This window comes from Lagopus leucura, unplaced genomic scaffold, assembly GCF_019238085.1.
Source record: "Lagopus leucura isolate 7727_CA_CO unplaced genomic scaffold, USGS_WTPT01 Super-Scaffold_100065, whole genome shotgun sequence".
NCBI lineage: Eukaryota > Metazoa > Chordata > Aves > Galliformes > Phasianidae > Lagopus > Lagopus leucura.
The window spans coordinates 326,820-349,425 of NW_024962309.1; the positions used below are offsets into that span (position 1 = coordinate 326,820).

Sequence of the window (22,606 nt, forward strand, 5' to 3'; positions counted from 1 at the left end):
AGCCAGTATTAGAGCTGCTCCTAGAAGTTGAAATTTCCCTCCCAGAGAAATTCTGCTGCTTCAGATTTAATTTTCCTCTAACGTAGGAGCAACAGAACACCTGCTTCTTACTACAAAAAAAAAAAAAAAGCCTGAACTTGTTTCAGTGCTTGTAGTCAAAAGGCTTCCAATGCTCCTAAAAGCCAGTACAAAAATAACATTGTCCATTTCCAGTTTTATATAACACCCTATTATTCACAAATCACGTACAAATCTAAGCAATTTCTATTGATTCATTTACAGCCAGCATCAACATGTACTATGAACAAAACTGTGTTTCTCCCACAGGCCTTTACATCCCAGCAGGTACCCACATTGCTTGACTAATTATAAATCATTTCTCCCCTCCCTGCAAAAAGGGCAGCATCAGAACTATGACACAGGTAAGGAAAAGTGTGGAATTCATAAAATAAAAAGCATGTGCTGTTTGCTTAACACTGCATGTTAAGAATCCTTCAGCAGGCCAAGAAAGTAACACTCCAGCTCAACTCAATGCAAGAAGCAACCTTAGCTCTTCTCTTCCTATGATGACCTAAGAGAGGAATCACAGAATATCCAGAGTTGGAAGGGACCCATAAGGATCACTGAATCAACTCCAACCATAAGGGTGTTTGGACAACACGTTACCACTCACCTGAAGAAACACCATGCTGTGCCACAAGACAACTTCCCCACTAGGAAGTGAGAGGCCATTCCATACAAGACATGCATCCTTTTGACCGATGGGTTTTAAATTGAAAGCACCAAGAACTCCAAGAAAGAGCAGCATCAAATTATACATTCCACACAGGAAAGGAATTTTCCATCAGGAACATGGTATTGCATTCCCTGCTGTTTTGACACACACACACACACACACACACAAAAAAAAAAAAAAAAAAATTCACAGTGCTTGCCTTTAATCCCCCTTCTTGTTTTTTCAGCAGAGCCAGGTTTTGACCACCTGTGAGCCCCACAGGACTGAAATTCAAGCCTCCTGCCAACAACATGAAACATACTATGCTAGAACTCCTCATTGCTATGGACAAATTACCATTTATTACCACTGAGACTGCATACTCCTGTGGGAGTTCCAGCAGCCCTTTGAACAACAGGACTGTGGTAGGACTGGTATTACTACCATTCCTTGTAGGAACAGCAGCAGAATTCAAGAGCACAAAGGCCAAGCAGCCATAGCACTCACAACCTTTTCTTTTTGCCAGTCACGTGGATATGCTTTTCCCTTAATTAGCTGTATGATCCAAATCAGCTTTTCTGCAACGACTCATCCATTACTAAGTGAAGAAAGCATATGACCCCCCAAGCATTCCATTTCGGTGGAGATACTGAGTCATTCTGCCCACTCTGAGGACATTCTTAGCAATGTGCAATGGAAGCATCAAGACTTCTTTCAGAAGAACTGTCTTTTCTTTCAGTGCAACAATTGGTTCGAGAGTCCCCCACTGAAAATGCAGCTTTTTGCCACCAAGTGCAGCACGTGTGAGCTATCCCATGCAATTTCTTCAGAAATCTGTAAGGTTAAACAGCCTCAGAACGAAAATAGGAATAAATAAAAGTAGAGTGCGCAATCTACATCTGTGAAGTGTCCTAGGTTGTAAAGCAGCACTATTAATATGAAATTCACCTGATTCACTTTGTTATGATGACTGTAGTTATGACTTATCAGCGCATGGGAGAGGGAGGTAATGAAAATTGACAATAAAGACATAGGTAATTCTGAGGTATTAGCTAATGAAAAGGAAAGGGGAGAAATCATACATTTCTCTTCCATATTTACTTTACAATTACCATGGTTTTGATCTATGTCTGACATTTACTGTGCTGTAAAGGCCATTAAAACTCACCTGGTAAATTACAGGGAGCCAATCCAAGAGTGACCCTTCCATGCCCCTTGCACAGGAGTGCAGAGGTATAACATAAAAGACCATCACCACCCCTTGTTGGTCATTAATTCCAATCTCATTTGCCTCGTGCCAACCCATCAAGACAAGATAGAAACAAAACCAAACAGCAGTCTCAGAACCCACCAAATCCCAGGTTCTCCTTTTACCAAACTCAGCTTTTGAAATATACATTCCAGGGTTAATTCAAGGAACACTGAAAAGGGGCCCTCTGGAGAAAGGAAATAAATGATGCTCACCAGTTGCATCATATTTTGCATATATTTTCTGCATATTTTGAGCGCTCTACAGTGACATCAGGACAGCGTGTGCTGAGCCAGGAGCTTAAGGTTTACTGCACAAGACAGCTTCATTTTAGAATTCAAACTACTGCTATGCTAAGTGCTCTTTGGATACGAGGTCTTCATTTGAGACTACAGATAAATCACAGTAGCTGCTCCTCGCAACACTCAATTGCATTTGTAATGTGCAGGAGGCAGCAGCAGTTATATTCTGTTGACTTTTGGCTTTGTTTAGTCTTACAAATTCTGCCTGGCAATTGCGAGTATCAATTCTCCATTTCAAAAGTGGGCATGGATGTCTGTTTATTGATGCAGGCAGAATACTACAATATGACTGTACAGCACATGCCCTTTCTAAAGCCAGTGTCACCATGTCACATCTCCTGACTGCAATTAAGCCTTCCATCCAATTGCACTCAGGACTCAAATGCTTCCTTCCTAAAAATCAAAGCTAGAGTTACTGAGAGTGCTATAGGGAAGCTGAAGGAAATCTGTATAAATAAGTTTCTGTAGAAACCAACTGTACTCCTGATATTTCTAGCAGGACTCAGAAGTTCCTACTTCTGAAGAGTTCCTCTTTTACTTCCATATCCTGACCGTTTTTCCTTCCCACTCTGCACTGCATATCTTGACATGTGCGTGGTTTTGTTTGTTTTTTTTTCTTCTGATAAACTGTTGTCATATGTTTAATGAATAATGAAACATAAAAATAACAATTCCGCAGTGAGATTTTTCCCCCTAAATTAAACAGCCTAATTACTCTGTATGCTCATTTAATAAGTCACCTTTATTAGGCTATTTTACAGTATACTGAATGTAACTTGGTTCCCAACTATTCTGAACCCAATTACAAAAACCAATACCTTCCTCATGGCATTAATCTCCTATTATGCCATTTCAACTTCTGCCTCCTGAGAATAGATTTGTAATGAGATAGGTTGTAACAGTGAAAATCAAGGTGGGTATTCACCCAGTAGGATGGGCTAAGCAGCCTCTGACCTTTAACAGAGTAATGGGTAAACTGAGTCAGAGGGTGGTCTGCTGACCACATACTTCTGACCTTTTCTGAATAGACATATTTAGCACACAGAAGGTAAGTCATTTCCTCAGCAGAACTAGAAACAAAACTTTTAGATCTTTCAGCCTCAATTTTCACTAATTTATTAGACTCAAGTGAGCCATGTATTTGGCTCAATAGGTGACACAACAGAAGCACTCAGCCACATAACCTCAGGGCTGGATTTCCTGCTGAGACAACAGTGTGGATTTCCTGGCTTTGCAGTTAAACCCCCAAAGAAGGAGCACACTGAAACATGTTTGCTTAAAGACAGGCAGCCTATCTGATGAAGCAGCATTATTCCTGGAAAGTTGTTACCAGAAAAAGACATTCAGTTATGAAGTCACCTCATTCATGAATGGGAGGAGAACAACAACAATGAAGGTTCTGTCCTTTCCTATCATGGCTTCCACTTGCAAACACTAACAGCACCACAGAGTTGAGTGTGGCTTGGGATGGAAGGGACCCCCAAGACCATCAAGTTCCAACCCCACGGCCACAGGTAGGGCCACCAACCCCCTAGATCTGCTACTAGACCAGGCTGCCCAGGGCTCCATCCAACCTGGCCCTGAACACCTCCAGTGAAGGGGCATCTACAGCCTCTCTGGGCAGCTGTTCCAGCACCTCACCGCTCTCCCTGTGAAGATGTTTCCCCTGACATCTACACTTTCCCTCCTTGATCTGAAAACCATTCCCCACTATCCTATCTCTGTCTACTCTTGTAAAAAGTTGATACCCCTCCTGTTTATAATCCCCTTTTAAATACTGGAAGGCTGCAATGAGGTCCCCTTACAGACTTCTCCAGGTCCCCTTACAGACTCCTCCAGGCTGAAAAAGGCTAACGAGAGCATTAAAAAAAAAAAAAAAAAAAAAAAGGGCCTTTTCCAGGAACATTTTGCAATTTTAACCATGAAGCAGACACATCTGGATGTATACTGAAGCTCCGCAAACACTTGAAGGAGTAGTTTCCCAAGTTTATATTACACATTAAGCCACGATTTCACTCTTGGCATTAGGGATTTGTGGATGTTAACAATGCAACTCAGCAAGCCATGCACTTTACACGTGGGGGTGGAAGAAGGCAAATGCAAACTGTCAAGTCATATATATGAGGGCTAAAATCTCAATCGAGCATTTTGAAAGCTTGTCAGGAAAATTAATTACCCTCTCGATTTAAGGAGTTCATTATTGTCCCAACAGACAAAGGCAGCATTTAACTATTATAAGCTCACATTGGTCGACAAATGACAACCAATTCATAACATAGCCAAAGGCAACACATAGCATATTCAAAATAGAGATTCCCCAGGTACTTACTTATTTAACCCTCCATTTTTTTTCACATTGTTTTGTAAAAATTTCCCTAACAGCTGACCCTCTACGCATAAAGATTAGTCAAGTTGTTCTTCAACTCATCATCTTATTTCCCTGGAGAGGTGATTTTTAACTTCAGTTCCTATAAAGACACTTTAAAAATTAACAGCGATCTCTGCATTTTGTAGAAAAAAGCTTAATTGGCCCCAGAACACATAGGCTCCATGCCCTGGCTCAGGAGTACATTGCCTATTCTGGTGGCTAAACTACAGAGACAAAACCCTAGGCTCACTTCCTTCCAAGCCATTCACTATTTAAGTTCACCATGAAATGGGAGCCCAAACGCTAATAGCAAGCTCTAACACAAGACACTGAACAGACAAACTGAGACTCTGCAAGCATGCAGTGAAACAGTCTCTGAAATTAAATGCTCTTCTTTAATGACAAAAGTGGTTCTGAGCCTGTTTTGGAACATCTTTTATTTTCATTTTATTTTCCCTCTAGAGGAAAGACAGAGCCAAAGCAAACCTGGAGCCATGTGTACTCAGAAAGAGGAGACAAATAGGAGCCACACACAGACACATCTTTAAGTACATACAAGGCAGAATAAAAAGAGAATATTGTTCTTTGATAGGCAACAACGTTGGGCAGCAAGCACAAAAGCAGAAAAACTTCAAAATACGTACAAGAGAAACTGTTAAAAAACCCTATTATATATATATTTTTGCAAACTTGAATCCAAAGCATATACTAACAAGTTTTCTAAACTCTGCAAGAGCCTTGACCAATAACAGAAAACTCATGAAAATGTCTTCTTTCACTTTCTTCCACACATGAAGCCACTTCAGCACTGTCCACAAATAAGTCTCTGGATTACTTGATGAAGTAGGTAATTACCACCTACGTTTTAAAGGAGCAAAGGAATTTCTCATTGTCAGCAGACAAATCAGTGGTGAAGCGAGGCCATCACACAGCTCACTGTATCTCATAAATTGCAGCAGGATGAATAGAGACATCCACATGCATGTAAAGGCAGGGCTGCCAATACCATCAAGGGAAAGAAGCCCATTACAACTCCTTTCTTTTCCAGTTCTTTTCAGAAGTCTTAATCTAACAAGTCAGCCATCACTGTTCTTCTGCCTTACCTGCACAAGGCTGACTCCCAGTACAGGACAGCCTTCATATGGTACAGCCAACTCAAGCCCAGCTTCCCTGCCATAAAGCCTCTCAAGCCCTTAATATTGTGCAAGTCATCAAGAGACAACTTCATTTTGATATCAGGCAAGGTATGTTACATTAGGAAAAACAACAAAAAAATTACCCACCGGGCTTCCAAGAAACATGACTTGGTAAACATGCCAAAGAAAGTCACATCATCACATGAATGTTCTTAGAGGGGTGCTGAGCCAGCAGACCTCGGATATTTAACTCTTTCATTTTATTTTTACTGTTCACATAGTTAGACAGTGAAAGAACCAACTGAGGTTTGGGGGATTCATATTTGATATCCCCCTGTGTGATTAATGTTGGTTTACACACCATTAAAATACTAAGTCATTAAGCAGCCCTAATGCAGATGATACATCTTCAGTTGTGCAAGATTAAGAGTAAGCAAAAGACCCAGCTAATTTTATTACTAAGATTGATTTCTTGTTACTGTGTTGGCTTTACACATGTATGCCATCACATTTGGCTTTACCTGTCAGCCAAGCAGAAGCAGAAATACAGGCATCTGGAGTCAGCCTGAGCAGACATCAAAAATAGACATTTTGGCTTTGGAAGGAGAGAGGAGAAGGATGGCAAGGGAAAAATCATATTTCCAGATCACCAAACATGATTTGATTCAAAACCAACCAAAAGCAGCAACACAAACTCACAAAGCAAAAACCCAGAACAAATCCCCAAACATTGGAATGTGCTATCTCCAGCAAAATACTCAAGGCTAGAATTTAAAAGAATCCAGCACCCAGCACCAGAGCTAGCAATGCTGGATTACTACTAGTTTTCAAAGCCCCTTTCTGACTTCATCAAAAGCATGAATTATTTGAAGCTTTAAACCCAAGTATTTTTGCATCCTATGTTTTCATTCTTGTCACGCTCACCATTTCCTCCTCAGTCTCCCCCACTCCCTCCAAACCGACATGGAGCAATACTACAACAAACATACTGAGGGCAGGCAATTACCAACTTGCCAAAATGAAATTCACAGATACCTTATGTGCTGCAGGGACTCTGCAGCACAAAATCGAATGAATCATGTGTGTCCACTGAAATTAAACCAAATGCAGTACAGTCCAAGTAGAGCCATTCATCACTCAGAGGGCCAAAGGGATTGTCATATTGTATAACACTCTGAAAGGAACATTCTCTCTTTGTATGGATGTGGAAGTCGCAATGCAGCAACAAACTGTCACTTGACTTAACTACAAAACCAGGTCAGATAGAAGTTTGGTGGATTATTTACAAGTAAATGTGAACAATTTGCAGCATTCAGCACGTGACCACCTATTTCCCACTTGCAGTTTGAAGCTCTTCAAGGCACCTCTTGTTACCAACAGAGGGATGCTCCTGACAAAGATTTTCCAAGCTAATTATTAGACTTAAGACAAGAGATATTGGAGAAGCAACAGCAGTCCACACAAACTGAACTCCAAGCACTGCTTCAATGCCGTTTTAGATTTTGTTGCAGACAGCGTGTTGGAAGGACTTTTGAAAGAGCAATCAGGGTTATTTTGCAAATTACCAGGGAAAATTTGCAGGCACATAGGGAGAAGGCATAAAACTGCTCGTAAATTTAACATAAAGAAACAAACACAATTATCCAAGATAGAGCCATTCAAATTGCTACAATACTTCTAAAATACATAACATGATCTTGATCACTTCACGTCCAGTGCAGGGAGATAATGAATACCTCCTGCAATATGCTGAGCACCCTCATCACTTCTCAATGGCAACACAAATTGCTGCTAACAGCTGCCAATTTGCTATCCTAGCACTAAGTATGAGTTACCTGCTCCTGATTTTATCCCTACTAATTGATTTACTGGAAACACACTGGCCCAACCTGCAGACTCTTAGCTGACCTGTTCTTTGGGCTGTCCAAATGCCAACATGATTGCTATCTCATTTTGGGTAGAGTAGATACCAAAGAGATAGGCCAAACAAAAAAAATACTTCATAATAACCAGGCAGTTGACATCGCCTTTCCAGCTACTCTCCTTAAGGGAACGCTTTTGCTTTTTGCTTTTTGGATCTGTAGCTATTATTGTCGCATGATTCTTATCACTTGTGTGTATGAATTACAGAGAAATCACAACACAGTTTTGTGGACACAACTGGCAGAGAAGGGATCTTTTTGGCTTTCATCAGTGCAGTATGCACACAACTGATAGCTACTGATTCACTACTCCCTTAACACGTTTACAACAGGAAAGCTTTATTACCAGCTTACAAAAAGGGAAATAAGAGGTGATTAAATCTTTAGTTGAAGTATGATCAAACTTAAGCAGGGAAACAACTGATATCATCAAATTATAGAATCATTAAGGCTGGAAAAGACCTCTAGGATCCCCAAGTCCAACTCCAACCCATCCCACTACGCCACTGACCATGTCCCTCAGTGCCACATCTCCACAGTTCTTGAATATGTCCAGGGACAGTGATCCCACCACCTCCCTGGGCAGCCTGTGCCAATGCATTGTCACTATTCCTGAGAAGTTTTCCTAATACCCAACCAAAATTTCCACTGGTGTAATTTAAGGCCATAACCTTTTGTCCTAAAGTATCTGCTAGGTACCAGTTCTGTGCCCTGCCCACTGGGTCAAACTCACCTACAGTGTGACCACCTATATATCCCCTGGTTTCCAGCCTCTTACAGTTATGCCTGCTCTTGATGAGTCATTGACACCTATAAGGTGGGGGAGACAACACAACAGACCAAGCAGCCTCAGCAAGCCCAGCAGGATGTTCTACAAAGCCTAATTCTCTTTTCCACTTTTTTTAAAGGAAAGGAATACAAGTGATGCCTCTTATTTTGTAACTCATGCAAATGGCCTGAACAATTAATGACTTTTGTACTTCATGTAACCATTTTGCACTCAATCATAGAATCAGAGAATGGCCCGGGTTGAAAAGAACCTCAAAAATCATCCAGTTCCAACCCCCTGCTATGTGTAGAGTCACCAACCAGCAGATCAGGCTGCCCAGAGCCACATCCAGCCTGGTCTTGAATGCCTCCAGGGATGGGGCATCCACAACCTTGAGCAAAAATTTTCTGAGAAGTGAGAAAACGAATTGATAAACAAATCACATTTTAGAGGATGAGAAACTCTCCTCTTCCATTTGCCCCGATGAGATGAACACTGCTGGTTATAGGAAGCAGCCACGATATGATCAAGCAGTTTCTTCTGTCTCTTGAGAAAAAGGTAACTATGGAGATAGTCAGCAAAATTATCAGCATAACTGGTTTCATTAGTGCCTAATACAGAGCATGCAGACTGTGGGCAGATTCACCAACCTTTTTCCTTCTCTTAATTATTGAAAGGACACTGCTTTTATCTGGAGCGGCTAAGCTAAAGGAGGCAGTTTGGGTTTTATGCTACATACTTGAAAGAAAAAAATATTAGAAATTAGTCCTGGCCCTTGAGAGCTTTCATTATCAAGTGAGGACAAGCACACATTTCAAGGAACGGCTTTCTGTCAGAATGTACAATTTCGTTAAAATTGGAAACATTTCATAGAAACATGCCTATACTGACAGAGTTACTTTATTAGTCAAAATGTTTTGTTAGAGAGTTCTCGTTTCAATCTGAGACTGTTCGGACATTTGATTGCACTGGATGAAATAATTCTGTTTTAGCATTTATGATCCATTCATTTCAGTACTTATGAGACTACTGATTTATTTAGTTGGGAAAAGCACATCTGTTTTCTTTTCTTTTTTTTTTTCCCCTTATCTGTTTAAAGTGATGAACTTATTTCACAAGCAGAGCAGAAAAACCCATCTAACTCTAACCAGTCCCTGCAACAAAAACGCTCAGCCTGCAGAGAATGCCAGCTAATGGACCACAGAATCACAGGGGCTAGAAGCAATCTCTGGTGACAATCCAGTCTCAGCCTTTCCTCTTGAGGGAGATGCTCCACAATCATCCCTGCAGCCCTCCAGCAGTTCCCTGTCTGCCCTGAACTGGAGAGTCCAGGACTGGACCCAGTACTCCAGATGCAGCCTCAACAGGGCAGAGCAGAAGGGAGGATCACCTCCCTCAACCTGCTGGCCCTGCTCTTCATAATGGACCCAAAGTCCCATTGGCTTCCTTGGCTACAAAGGAACAGTGCTAACTCATGGCCAATCTGTTGGCGCCCAGGACACCCAGGTCCTTCTCTGCTGAGCTCCTCTCCAGCAGCTCAGCCCCCAGCCATTACTGATGCATGCTGTTATTCCTCCCCAGGTCTATGACCCTACATTTGCCGTTACTGAACCACATCAGGCTCCTCCCTGCCCAACTCTCTGCCTGCCCAGGTTCATAGGTCTTGGGGATAACAGGAGAACTTAGTTCAGTGTGTGGTGTGCTGGGTCCAGAATCAAACAATGAGGAGTATTATACAAACAGGACAAAGTAGAGTCAACATCTCCACCTTTTCCCTTCTTAGCAGTAGAGAGCATCTCAACTTCACCTGCTAAAACACCAATTACCGCCAACAAAACAGAATAGAGAATATTTTAGCCTACTGTCAGTCTGCGGGGACAGCCGAGCTGCAATGGCATTTCAGGTTTTCTGGAGATGTACCCACTGCTTCCTGTGACTGCTTTACCTCAAATCAGAAAACATGCTAGTACGTTTTAAGTACGTTAGTGTTTTATGATTTTAAACGTGGTTTACATCACTTAGAACCTCAATGCTCTGTTGTTTTGTCTACCAAGAAACATCCTTAGCATTAAAAGCCCTCAGTGTCTTCTTGCACCACTGAGGAGTGTGACCAGGATGATGCTGAACATGGCAATAACAGGCAGCACTAGATTTATTAGAAAGAGAATTAACAAAGGAATATTGCAAGAAAAGGCACAAGCAGCTCATATTTCTCAATGGCAATATCTTCCTCCCCCAGCACAAACATGAGGAGAAAAAGGACTTTCTGTTATGCTTTTAAACAGTGTAACAGCAAAGTACTGCTGGTTCAGAGAGGAAAGCAAGGCTGGGGCAACTGAAAGAAACAAGATAGGACAGTAATGGATAAGCTATAAGGATACTAATAGGAATGCTGAAGCAACCTGCATTTCTTACTCAGGCTGCACTGCATTCCCCTACCAAGGCCATGCTTTCTGTTTTAGATGGGAACACACAACAACAGTAGAAGTAGACTCTTCCTGAGGTTTCTGGTTCTTCATTCCACACCACTCTCACCACAGATACAAACTCATAACTCTATACAGTAAACCAAGTCACAAACCCAAGCATAAAAAAATGTTTGTGACTAAAATCACCAAAAGTGAGAAGAGGAGAAAGATGACAACAGGTCCACCGTTGGCCCACCAGGATGGCTGGGCATTGCAGTCACACCTCTGTCATGCAAAGAAGTCACATCCTATCCATGTGCCTGTTTCCAGTGCCAGACAGCTCCATAAAGCTAGACATACCCACTACTTGCCTTAGACATGTGCCACTATTAATCCTTGGTATCAGAATACCAAGCACTAATGAAAATGAAAGGACACAACTTCTTCCACTATCAGCCTTAAAACTTGAGAAACATTCTTTTGCAGGAAGCCAGCAGTAATCTCTGCATGATTAAGAGCTGTGGATATTTAGCCCACACACAAGGAATTAATTATCCACAGCTATAGCCACGAGCTGTGCATCCTTCAACTTGCTAAACGCTCACCAAAATTTTAACGATGATTTTTTCATTATACCATTTTCCCCTCTTCCCCCCGCGCCTTGCAGAGATATTATTGTTGGAGGATGTCATCAGTGCTGTTTCAGATCTGTCAGATATAATCTTCTAATCTGCCAACTTTTCACAAGGAGGAGATGAGCTCATGTACTGACTGACAAGATGTGCTGAAAAGTCTGGGCTTTCTCGAAGACTGTTAAAAGTTTAAGTTCCCCTATTGTGTGAATACCGTCAAACTTGGCCCTGCAATTTTCATAATGACAGCTGCTGTCAGTTTAAAAGGGTAAATTATTCAGTTCAACTGGGAATGCTGACAGTAACTGTAAAAAGGGCCTTAGCATTGTAGAAAAAGAAGAAGGTTCCAGGTATCTAAGGAAAGATGTAGTAAACTCACCAAGACACTTTAGGAATGCTCAACTCCAGCTCATTTCCAGCCTCTCTTCAAAAACCTGCAGAACTCTTCACTTTGGCAAGAAGATAATGACATCATATTAAACTACATCTGTAATAAAGCTTAGGGGGCCTAGTCGAGGTTACAAGGTGCCTGTCATTATGCACCTTTAGACTACTTACAAGGACACAGTGCAACACATCTGCTCCAGCACCTACATATGGGTGATCTGAAGCCATTGGAGGTATTTTTGGAGTCATTTGAAAAGCACCATTAGGTACCTACCTATAATTTTGGAACCCTGTTTCCACTACATCCTGTTACGAAGGAAATTTGCCGCATATACTCCACCATTTCCTACCCTCTGCCCCCCAGCAGAGCTAAAAGCCCACCTATGCAAAGCACGTTTTCTCATCAGTCCACTTCAGAGTTAGTGAGAAAAATAAAACGCAACCTCACCGCTCTTCTTGCTTGAATGAAAATGAAGGAAACAAAGAGAACAACATGACTTGTCAGCATTGCAGTGAGCCTCATTTCTGCTTTGCAAATGCCTACTATTCCCACTGAAGGCTTTCCACCCGCACTTCCCCCTCATTGTGCAGGTACAAAGGATGACAAGCAGAGCAAAGAGTGGAGGACTTGGTCTTCACAACGTGATACTGTATCTGAAGCTTCCTTCTGGAAAAGGTGAACATGGAAGAGGGTTTTAACTACTGCATGATTCTAATGGTAGAATCATTAGGGTTGGAAAAAGTCCTCTAAGGTCATTCAATTCAACCATTCAACTGTGCTAGGAGACACTGCAATGCTCCAAGCCTGAAGTTTGGTTTGTAAGTACATTTCACATGGGAAGTGTTTTTTTCATACCAGATGCACTGTATTTCCAATATGCTGTTAATATCTTTGTGGTTCCAAGCAATGAAAACAAAAGTGATTGAAACAAGGGGGATTTGATTCTTTGAAAAACTGGGGTTTGTTTGAACTGAAATGCATTAAATCACTATGGAACGAGACAAAATATCATTACTATCTACTATCTAAACCCATTATAACTTGCACCATCTATTCTCAATTGCACTAGACACTGTGGTAGCTGCACATGAGCTATCACAAATATTAAATTAACTATGAAGTGATACAATCTCCCTCAGCAATCATAGTCATCATCTTTCCACTCTCTAAAGAAAGAAGTGTTACCAGCTCTACTTTTTTTTTTTTTAAACACTAATTCTGGTAATTGCTCCAGAGTTCAGAGCACCCCTGCTCACCTGCTTTCCTGCTAATTCCATACTCCATTCTCCATACCTCAGCAGACACAGCTACCTAATTGGAAAGAGGATTTCAGCCTTTATAAGAATATAAACCCTATGCTTTGCACATACTTGCTGAAGTAGATACTCATTCCTCGTTTGCCAAGGGGGTACAAGAGGCCAATCAATGCTTCAGCACTTGGGGCTAAGGAGAGGCTGAGTATTCACAGACTTATGTAGGTTCATCTCATGTCTCCCTCCCAACAACCATATTTTAAAGTTTGATGCTACAACTGTTGATATACTCAGAGAGCTATGTGGAGTCAACTCCAGAAAAAATGCATCACCCAATCTGTAAAAGCAAAACGGTTGGTGAATATCCTCAAAGTTGTCTGCAGCCTTTTTCTATAGCCCAGGTCAAGTGAGCACTCACTCTGTGGAGAGATTTGTTACAAGCTATTAGCCATTCCCTTAAGATACCTTCAGCACATTCTCTTTCTGCAACTAGAACTCTCATAAATCTTCAAAAAAATGATCCTGAGTTCAGAAAACTTTCAGAGCTGGCCTAAATTTAAGTTTTGTTTCTCCCTATAGCTATTGCTGAACAGATCATAATTTACCAAGAACATCACACAGTCACAGCACAATGCCCAGCACAGTCCAAAACCCAGAATGCTCCATCACTTCCTCCACATTCTTACCAAACAATGACAACAGTTTCCCTTGGTACCTCACAGCACCACTGATATTCAAGAACTAATGATGCTGGTGAGATTGAACTGATGAGGAACACGGTTTAGTGGAAATATTGGTGATATATGCATATTAGACTGGATAGCTGGCGTTACCAATTGTAGGGAAAGATGACAGCAGATAACCAGTTCAAAATTACTCAAAAAAAGAGACCTGCTTACCTGTCTTAAGGACCAAGGCTTGCAGAACAGCCCAAAAAGGAAGGATCTCAGGTAGGGAGCTTTCCCTTAAGGCAGACAGCCCTTAAATGAGGCTTGGGGAGGGGTAGAACCTAGCTCCACCTCTTCCAGTCACACAGGTGAATTGGTTTCACCTGTGCTCCCAGGGCTGGCTGTGTTCCTTTACGAGTGCTCAATCGTTGGTTCAAGCCATGACTTAGCAATTCCCACACACCAGCTGTAAGAGTAATGCATGTACTTAAAGGTCTTTTCCAACCTTGGTGATTCTGTTTCACATAGTTTCCACATTATCTTTAAGACTGATGCTTATAAATAAAGCAGCGCTTCACCCACAATGTAATTTTTAGCAAGTCAATCACGTCTCCTCTTTATCACTTCATAATGTGCTCTCTTAGTGGTCACTTGACAGATATATTTAAACCTACCACAAACATATATACAAACATGCATATGCTACAGGATGCACGAGGCCATTCAAACAGCCCCTGAACACCAAAGCAGAAAATAAAGTTACTGCCATTAACCATCTGTCTTAGAGGCAGCCCTTAGGCAGCATCCCTGTTGCAAACAGGAGCTGTGTTCAATGTACCTGAACTAAGGTAGCAGTGTTGTAAAGGGACAGCCTGTACGTGCTTATTGGCACCCACTGGCATCTCAGAAGCTCTCCCATTGGTGACAGCATGACCTCACTGCCACTGCTGTGTCAGCTACATTGGAGAGATTCCCCCCAGAGATGCAACTAGGCTTCAGTGCTGTTCAGTTGTCTATTCCTGATCTTCCAAGGAATGCATTAAAATGGAATATGTATTAAAAACAGGGAATATGCTTTCCCCTAACATGGGAGAAGCTTCTGCCAAATCACAGCCAAGTATAGTAGCGTAAGTTTTGAGACTTGTATCTCTTGAGCAATGGTGCCCTAAAACCATGTAACAATGTATCTGAAGCCCTAAACCAGACCCCAGAGACTGGAGGAAGGAAAAGGACTCGAATGAAGAAAAAACAGGGAGAGGAAGGGACAATCACAAACAGCCAAACCAAACTAAAAGAACCAGATGATGCTTCTTATTCTTGCAGTTCAGTGGCTGTGAGTTTTATTCAGATGATTAGTCAGTTTCTAAACAGCTTACGAGATTGATCTCTGGCTAGGATTAGAATAAGGCTTTTAGTATTTTATCTCAGCACAGTGCACATTTTTAGTAGAAAGCTTCCCCTTCTGGACCCCGCTGTTGTATCATTAGGAACAATCCTGTTCCCTTTCTTCTTTCACAGTCCTTCAGACGCTCCTTATGGATGATCAGATGACAGTGCTACTACAGCAGCAGCTTGTGTAGTAACGCTAGGAAAGTGTTTAAAATGAGTAGGGTTCTATGTATGCAGTCTAGCTGCTGGGAATAAGGAGGAGGAGCTGATCTCACAGGAACAGCTCTCCACAAGCCACCTACAAATCATAATTTAGGAAGCTCCGTGTTATACAGAGTACAGAAAGGGTGATGCTTGCATTTCATCCATATGGATAATGCTACATAGGGACCATGACACCAATGGCGGTCTTCTGTATTAGAGACAGCTAGAGACTGCCAACATCATCCATGATGGATGCATTCTGAACAAAGCAAAGGTTAAAGGATCTTTCAAGAAAGCATTATTATTGCTAATCATTTTGCAGTATCATTATAGATGAGAACAAGTAATTCTGAGCAGAGAAAACCACATAAAAAAGTGCTCTATGCACATGGTGCTGCTTCAGATGATTGAAAAATTGATGGAAGATGAAAACTTCCCTACTGAGAAAATGAGAAGGAAACAAGTGCTAGTTTTGCAAAAACAATTCCCTTTGTCCCAGACACACCACTAGCTGCACTTTACAGCAGATTTCAAGAAGTCACTGCCCTTCTCCAGTGCTCCTAATCTGCTATTTTCTGAACATGAGTAAATCTTATTTTCACAGAGCATCCATCTCCCTTCTGGTGCTCCATTAAGAGGAAAACAAAAACCCATTATGAGGACACACACCGCAAATGGAGAAGAAACGCTGCAGTAGGCATGCAGGACCGGCGATGTGCATCACATCTCTTCAATCACAAGGTCTTCTTTTAATTTCCCCCATGCAGAGATTTGGCTCCTCCACTCTATCTCTGGGTGTATCTACGTATGATCAGCTTGCCCTCAGTGCTGCTTTTTCCGTTTTTGCAATATAATCTCAATAATGAGGTCACTGAGATCATCGGGTTTTAGATATAGCCTCCTGGAGCAGTTCTACAAACTGGGCTACAGCACATTAGTTACTCCAGCGTGGAACTGATGCTTTATCTCTTTTTTATTTTTGGTATTGTTTCCTTTAATGCTTTTAAACACTGCAATAACATCTGTTGGTTCAGTATCCATCTGGCTATATACATCATTTCAGTGTTTCACAGCAAATAATTTCATTTCAATGCAACTTTGAAGGTGTCTTCAGCACCATTTTAGTCCCATTTCTATCCAATTGGAAGCATAAAATAAATAGTCCTGTTTTCATGTGACACCCAGCACGTTACACAGAGAGACATCAAACATTAAAAGCTCCAAAGCAAGGATAGGCAGATCCTTCCAAGAAGTTTCCAACTCTACCAGTTGGATCACAGGACAAAAACGTAGTGAACCACACTTAAAATCTGACAGACTACAAGAATAGTCTTAGGCAAATTATGTGTTTTTTCCCCCTGCATTTCCTAAGTGTCCAAATTTATTTTATTAGCACCTAAATTTCAGCACTTAACTGGAAATCATTGACGCTGAGCACTGAGCATTGACCACTGAGTGTTTACAAGACTGCTTACTTTCAGCTGGCAATGAAATGACAGCTAATGCTACAGGTACATCATTTCAGCATTCTTGCTTCTTGTACTGCTAAACTATGAACAAATTCATGTAGACTTATAATCAGCTAACGAATAAATCCAAACCCCATTGTAATGACAGCCTCTAACTCATCGTGGGCACATCTCCTCCTGGGAGTAGTTGAAATAGACTGTGAGACTGATAAACCATTAAAATTCTTAATTTTCTTTGTTCTCAATCTATTGTTGCCACAGGTTATGTATAGTGCAATAACCGCAGCACTAATAAGCATATGCTGTAGAAATACAATTTAAGTTTAGAATTCAGAGTCTGTAAAACTAAAAAATGCTATGAAACAGATTACAGAAGGACGAGATTTGGATTCCTTGGTTCAATTACTGACCATCATGTGTGCTGATTATTTCAGATAGAGTCAGATTTGCAAAAACATTTAGTTTTGACTTTCATCTGCTCTAATTCAAGTCACTGAGAATGCTAATTGCTGACTCTAGTCAAAGAACTGGATCAACAGAGTGGGATTTTGGAAATCCCACATTCAATATATTCACAATCATGCCTTGCCATCTTACGGAGGTGCTGAGAACATTTAATTAAAGCTGATACACCACTGAGGTCCCAGTTGTGAAAGCAGACTGATGCAAAAATTTATTAATTAAAGGCCTTCTATTCAGATAGCTTTCAAAAACTAGAGGACAACAAACAAAAAGTTGCAAAAAATCACTTTTAGAATCAAAATTTATCTGTTAACTACTAGAAAGTTCTTTAGTAGTACTCATTTTCTCCATTTCTTTTTGTTGTCTTTCTAAGATATAATCAACTATCAAATTCTTACTTTAATACTGATAAACACTTTGTAAAAGATCTATGAACAGTCAAAGAAAGGAACCAACAAGAAAGGAATAACTTTGTATGAAATGGTTTAAGAAGAGATAAATTTTCAATCAATTTTTTTTTCAATAGCAGCTAGCATGATCTGAGTTTGATGACAGTGGTCAGATTCACTGCAGTGCGTCAAATCTGTGTGTCCCTTGAGAAATGTGGAGTCTTCCATGCATGCCAAAAAAGGCTCTGTACACAGGCACCAAAAGGAAAACTTCAAAGCCATCTACTGATTTCAAATGTGGTTGTTTTTTTTTTGAGGTATCACACTTTAAACACTTCAGTATTTCTGAAATAATGACACACATTATCATGACTAACACTAGAAACAGAATTCCTTCCGCTTTAGGGCACTGCAAGGACTTTTACAAAGGAGTTGTTTGAATTTTTTGGTAAATACCTGTCCTTTTGTATTTCATATACAGAAACAGAATAGAAATGATTCATCTGGCGGAGTTCACCAGCAAGAAAAAAAAAAATCCCAGTTGATACTCTGTGTCACGCTATTATAGAACAGTTGATTTGCAACGCTGAATATATTTGTGCAGGTGCGCAAGGTTTTGCAAACTATCTGCTGAAGCACTCTTATGGTCCGAGTGTCACAGTGATAAGTACTATAGAAAGTAAATAAATATTTATAAAGACACTAAGATAAGACCGACAGACATGAGATCAACTTCTGATGCTGCAGGAAGCCCATGGCTGCTGTGGTAGACACTCCTAAATAAGGATGGGATGAAGGGCATAACTAATTTCCATGTATACCCATAGGCATGTGCATGCTTCTTCCAATCTCTGTTCCTGCTGATGCACTCGATTTTTTTGGTGGCCCTGGGGCCACACAGAAGCAGTAGGGCCTTGTGTACTGCAGCTGTGGTCGTGTTGCCTTGTAGAATTACAGAATTGTAGAAACATAGGATGACTTGGGTTGGAAGGGACCACAAGGATCATGAAATTCCAACGCCCTGCCACAGGAAGGGTTGCCAGATCTAGATCAAGTACTAGATCAGATTGCCTGGAGCCCCATCCAACCTGGCTCTAAATACCTCCAGTGTTGAGGCATCCACAGCCTCTCTGGGCAGCCTGTTCCAGCATCTCACTGCTCTCTCAGTACAAAACTTTCCCCTGACATCTAATCTAAATCTCCCTTCCTTTAGTTTAAAACCATTCCCCTTTATCTTATCACTATCTACCCATGTCAGAAATTGTTTTTCTTTCCTAAACTCACTTTAAATATTGGAAGGCTGCAATGAGGTCTCCCCCCAGCTTTGTCTTTTCCAGGCTGATCTAGTCCAGTTCCTTCAGCCTGTCTTCATAAAAGAGGTGCTCCAGCCTTTGGATCATCTCCTTACCCTCCTCTGGACCCTCTCCAGCAGCTCCACATCTTTCCTGTATGGGGAGCCCCAGATCAGGATGCAGTACTCCAGCTGGGGCCACGCAAGGGTAGAGCAGAGGGGGACAATCACCTCCCCCACCCTGATCATAGAATCACTGAATCTTTTAAACTGTAAGGAACCCTTAAAAGCCATCTTGTCCAACTCCTGGAAATGAACAGGTCACCTACAGCTCCATCAGATGCTCAGAGCCCCATTCAGCCTGCCTTTGAGTGTCTCCAAGGATGGAGCATCCACTGCCTTTCTAGGCAACCCATTCCTGTGCCTCAGTACCCTAGCATAAAAAAAACTTCTTCCTTACATCCACTCTACTTTTCTTCTTGTTCTGTCAGAGCAGATCCTGCTAAAGACTCTCAACCCCTTCTTTCTTACAGCCCTGCTTCAGATCTTGAAATACTTCCAAGAAGAAATTCATAGTGCTTTGGAGAGGTAGACTGTTTTGTGCTAAGATAGCCCTTGCTCTGATGAAGGTTGAAAATTCTGAGTCTGAATGCCATATTGCACATTTAACTTTTTCAACCCAAATGGATTGAAGTCTTATTTGTACTGAAAAACAATCCAAGGTATTCTTTTTTTCTTTCTTTTTTTTTTTCTTTTTTTAAATAAATAGTGTAGTGCTCCCCAAAATTATTCACTTATCATTTAGACAGATTAAAAGCATACATGCAAAGTGCATTTAGGATACATGAGCACACATGTGAAGCCCATTTAGTATCCTCCTTTACTTGGTGAGAACAAACCAAGTCTCATTTAAGCTGCAACTTTGATAATAAGGGAAAAAAAGAGATGTTATTACAGTGGTGGGATGAAACTCTCTGCAAAGTCTTGAGAGCTGTGAGAAATAATGCATATTGGCTCAAAGTAATGGAAATTAAAATTAAAGGGAGGAAAGGTTAGAAAGCAGCACTACTGTAAGGAAAACGAGGTGAATATGTAAGCAACTGTGTGTCAGAAAGTTCATAGCCAGGGCCAGCTCAGAGATCACAGGGGTGATAAAACGAGCAGAGTGAAATATATATATACTTCCAGTATTTAAAATGGGATTATAAACAGGGTATCAACTTTTTACAAGAGTAGATAGTGATAGGACAAGAGGGAATGGTGTTCAGCTCAAGAAAGAAAGGTTTAGATTGGATATAAGGGCAAAGATCTTCACAGAAAGTGGAGAGGTGCTGGAACAGGCTGCCCAGAGAAGCTGTAGATGCCCCATCACTGGAGGTGTTCAGGGCCAGGTTGGATAGAGACCTGAGCAACCTGGTCTAGTAGCAGATCTGGAGGTTGGCAGCCCTGCCTGTGGCAATGCGGTTGGAACTTGATCCTTGGGGTCCCTTCCAACCAAAGCAATTCTATGATTCTTTATTCAAAGTAATTTAAGAACTTTTTTACACATTGTAAGGGTCTACACTACACAGTGCATCATTAACAAGGCCAGTGACCTTATAAAAAGAAAAACAAACAAACAGATGCACACAATTCATGAGTAATGATGAAAGCAAATCCGTAAGGACAGGCCCAGCTGTGACGTTACAGAGAGTGACAGTGGAGTGATAGGCTCAGTCTGCACTGGCCAAAAGGAAGAAGTTTCAATTGACCAACTAGTGTTGGACGTGTTTCACCAAAATTTCTGACCAAAGAACTGATATCAAGTGACCTTTTTTTTTTCTTTTCCACAGGAAGGTTGAATAGAATGCACTGGAGTGACACCTGGAAGCAGGAATGAGTTGTTGTTCAATAAGATGTGACACAGAGAACACCGAGGGTTGCTGTTTTACTCAGTTACTGTGATTAACAATGTTGTCCACAAAGACTGAAGCTTAATTAACATTTTTAAATTGTGCTTTGACATTTTTAGCTCTTCCTATAAAAGCACTTGTGCAGCTGTGTCATTAAAATAGGGAAGCTCCACAGCTTTAACTGTTCAAACTATTCACCCACCAGAGGCGGATTGTTTCTAGGCTTCTGAAAACAGGAAAACACTTTGAGTCCAGTCACGACACCCTGAACATGATACAGGCTGGTTTGTTTAGCAATAGGGATCAGTATATTAGTTTAAGGACCAACATTTTAGTTCAGCAAAAGGAATCAATGAGACCTAGTTCTAAAACTTTTCATGTCAACTTTGCTTTTGCTTAGTGTGTGAGCGGCCTTGTTTGCCTCAACGATTCTACTTCACAAGAAGATCTGGAGTCATAATAGATGACTTACCTTTGCATTTCACCAGGTGTAAGGACATTTCCCTCAGATTTTCACATATATTGTTCTGGAAGTTGCTCATTATGGCCTAACAAGCAATAGACGTTTGCCAAAGTGGGGGAAAACTGTTCAGGGTCAGCCAAAAGTCTCAGTGATGAAGCTGATGGGTGAAAAATGGGGATAAAGTAAGTGGGCCCGGGCCCACCCTAAACACAACTGTGCATGCCCAGAGGGACATTAGCATATATTAATGAGTTCTTGGAAAAGAATGAATATGTATGCAAATGTACTGCATATGTATGTCTTAACTGTTTCAGTGTAGAACTTGAACTCTGAGAGAGTGCAATTGTTTGTCAAGCCACCCAATATATATCATGAGGAATAAAGGAACTCCACATTGCAGTTAGAGAGTTTTCGTCCCGAATTTCAGATGAGAAACATTAGCAATGATCACCAGCTTTCAGAGAACTCACACGAACTACCAAGCTAATTCAGAAACCGGATCAGGCCCCTCCTTCTCAATGAGGACTCTGATCATACACAGAACAGCAGCAGAAGAGTTTTGTTCAAGTAGTATCTTTCAATGGTATAGTGCTGTAAGTCTGGTCTATGTGAACTGAAAACATACACCTTTGGGCAGAAAAGAACTGGGAATTCAGGCTTGTCCATGGAATTTTTCTGTGCTCTCCCACTATGTTTCAGAGGTTAAATCAGAATTACCAAGTAAAGTGCAGGAATGGGATGTAAATGCTTCCTTTTCCTTGCAGGGCCTGCAATCAACTCTTGCTCTCTCCCCCTGTTTGAAATGCCCAACTCAATGCGTAGACAAGAGCGTTACAAGCAATCCCATTGGAAAGGAGAAATGTACAACCTCTTTCTAGTTGGCTTGTGAGCTCCCAAAACATTGTCCCAAGTTTAGGCATCTGCAGTGAAGCTCTGTTACCATTTCTCTCCTGTTTTGCAATCCCATGTGATTTGGACAACTGGCTAGTAAGTCTGAGCAAAATTCCTTAGTGGGGAGTTGCAGTGACCCTATGCAGCATGTGAGGGAATGTCCCACACAGCCCCAAAGTTGCTGATGGTTCTGTGTTCATATGGGTTTGTGTAGCAATTGCACCAGAACAGCTGCTGCAGGATGAAACTCAGGATTGTGCTTTACTTTGGGATGCTGAATGCAGAGCTCCTCATCGCCTTCCCCATATCCAACAGTTTAACCTCTCTATTATGAAACTTCTATACA

General features: G+C 41.2%; 1 protein-coding gene and 1 long non-coding RNA gene across 16 annotated transcripts in view; both read right to left on the reverse strand.

The window, feature by feature from the left end:
* Nucleotides 1-22,606, reverse strand: part of LRRTM4 (leucine rich repeat transmembrane neuronal 4) — a 419,106-nt gene that overhangs the window by 86,955 nt on the left and 309,545 nt on the right. The gene's annotated exons all lie outside the window — the stretch shown is intronic.
* Nucleotides 485-14,084, reverse strand: LOC122188525. Its single transcript, XR_006181601.1, has 3 exons — nucleotides 14,042-14,084; nucleotides 674-870; nucleotides 485-571 (listed from the first exon to the last, which is right to left on the reverse strand). It is a non-coding gene; the product is annotated as an uncharacterized LOC122188525 (long non-coding RNA).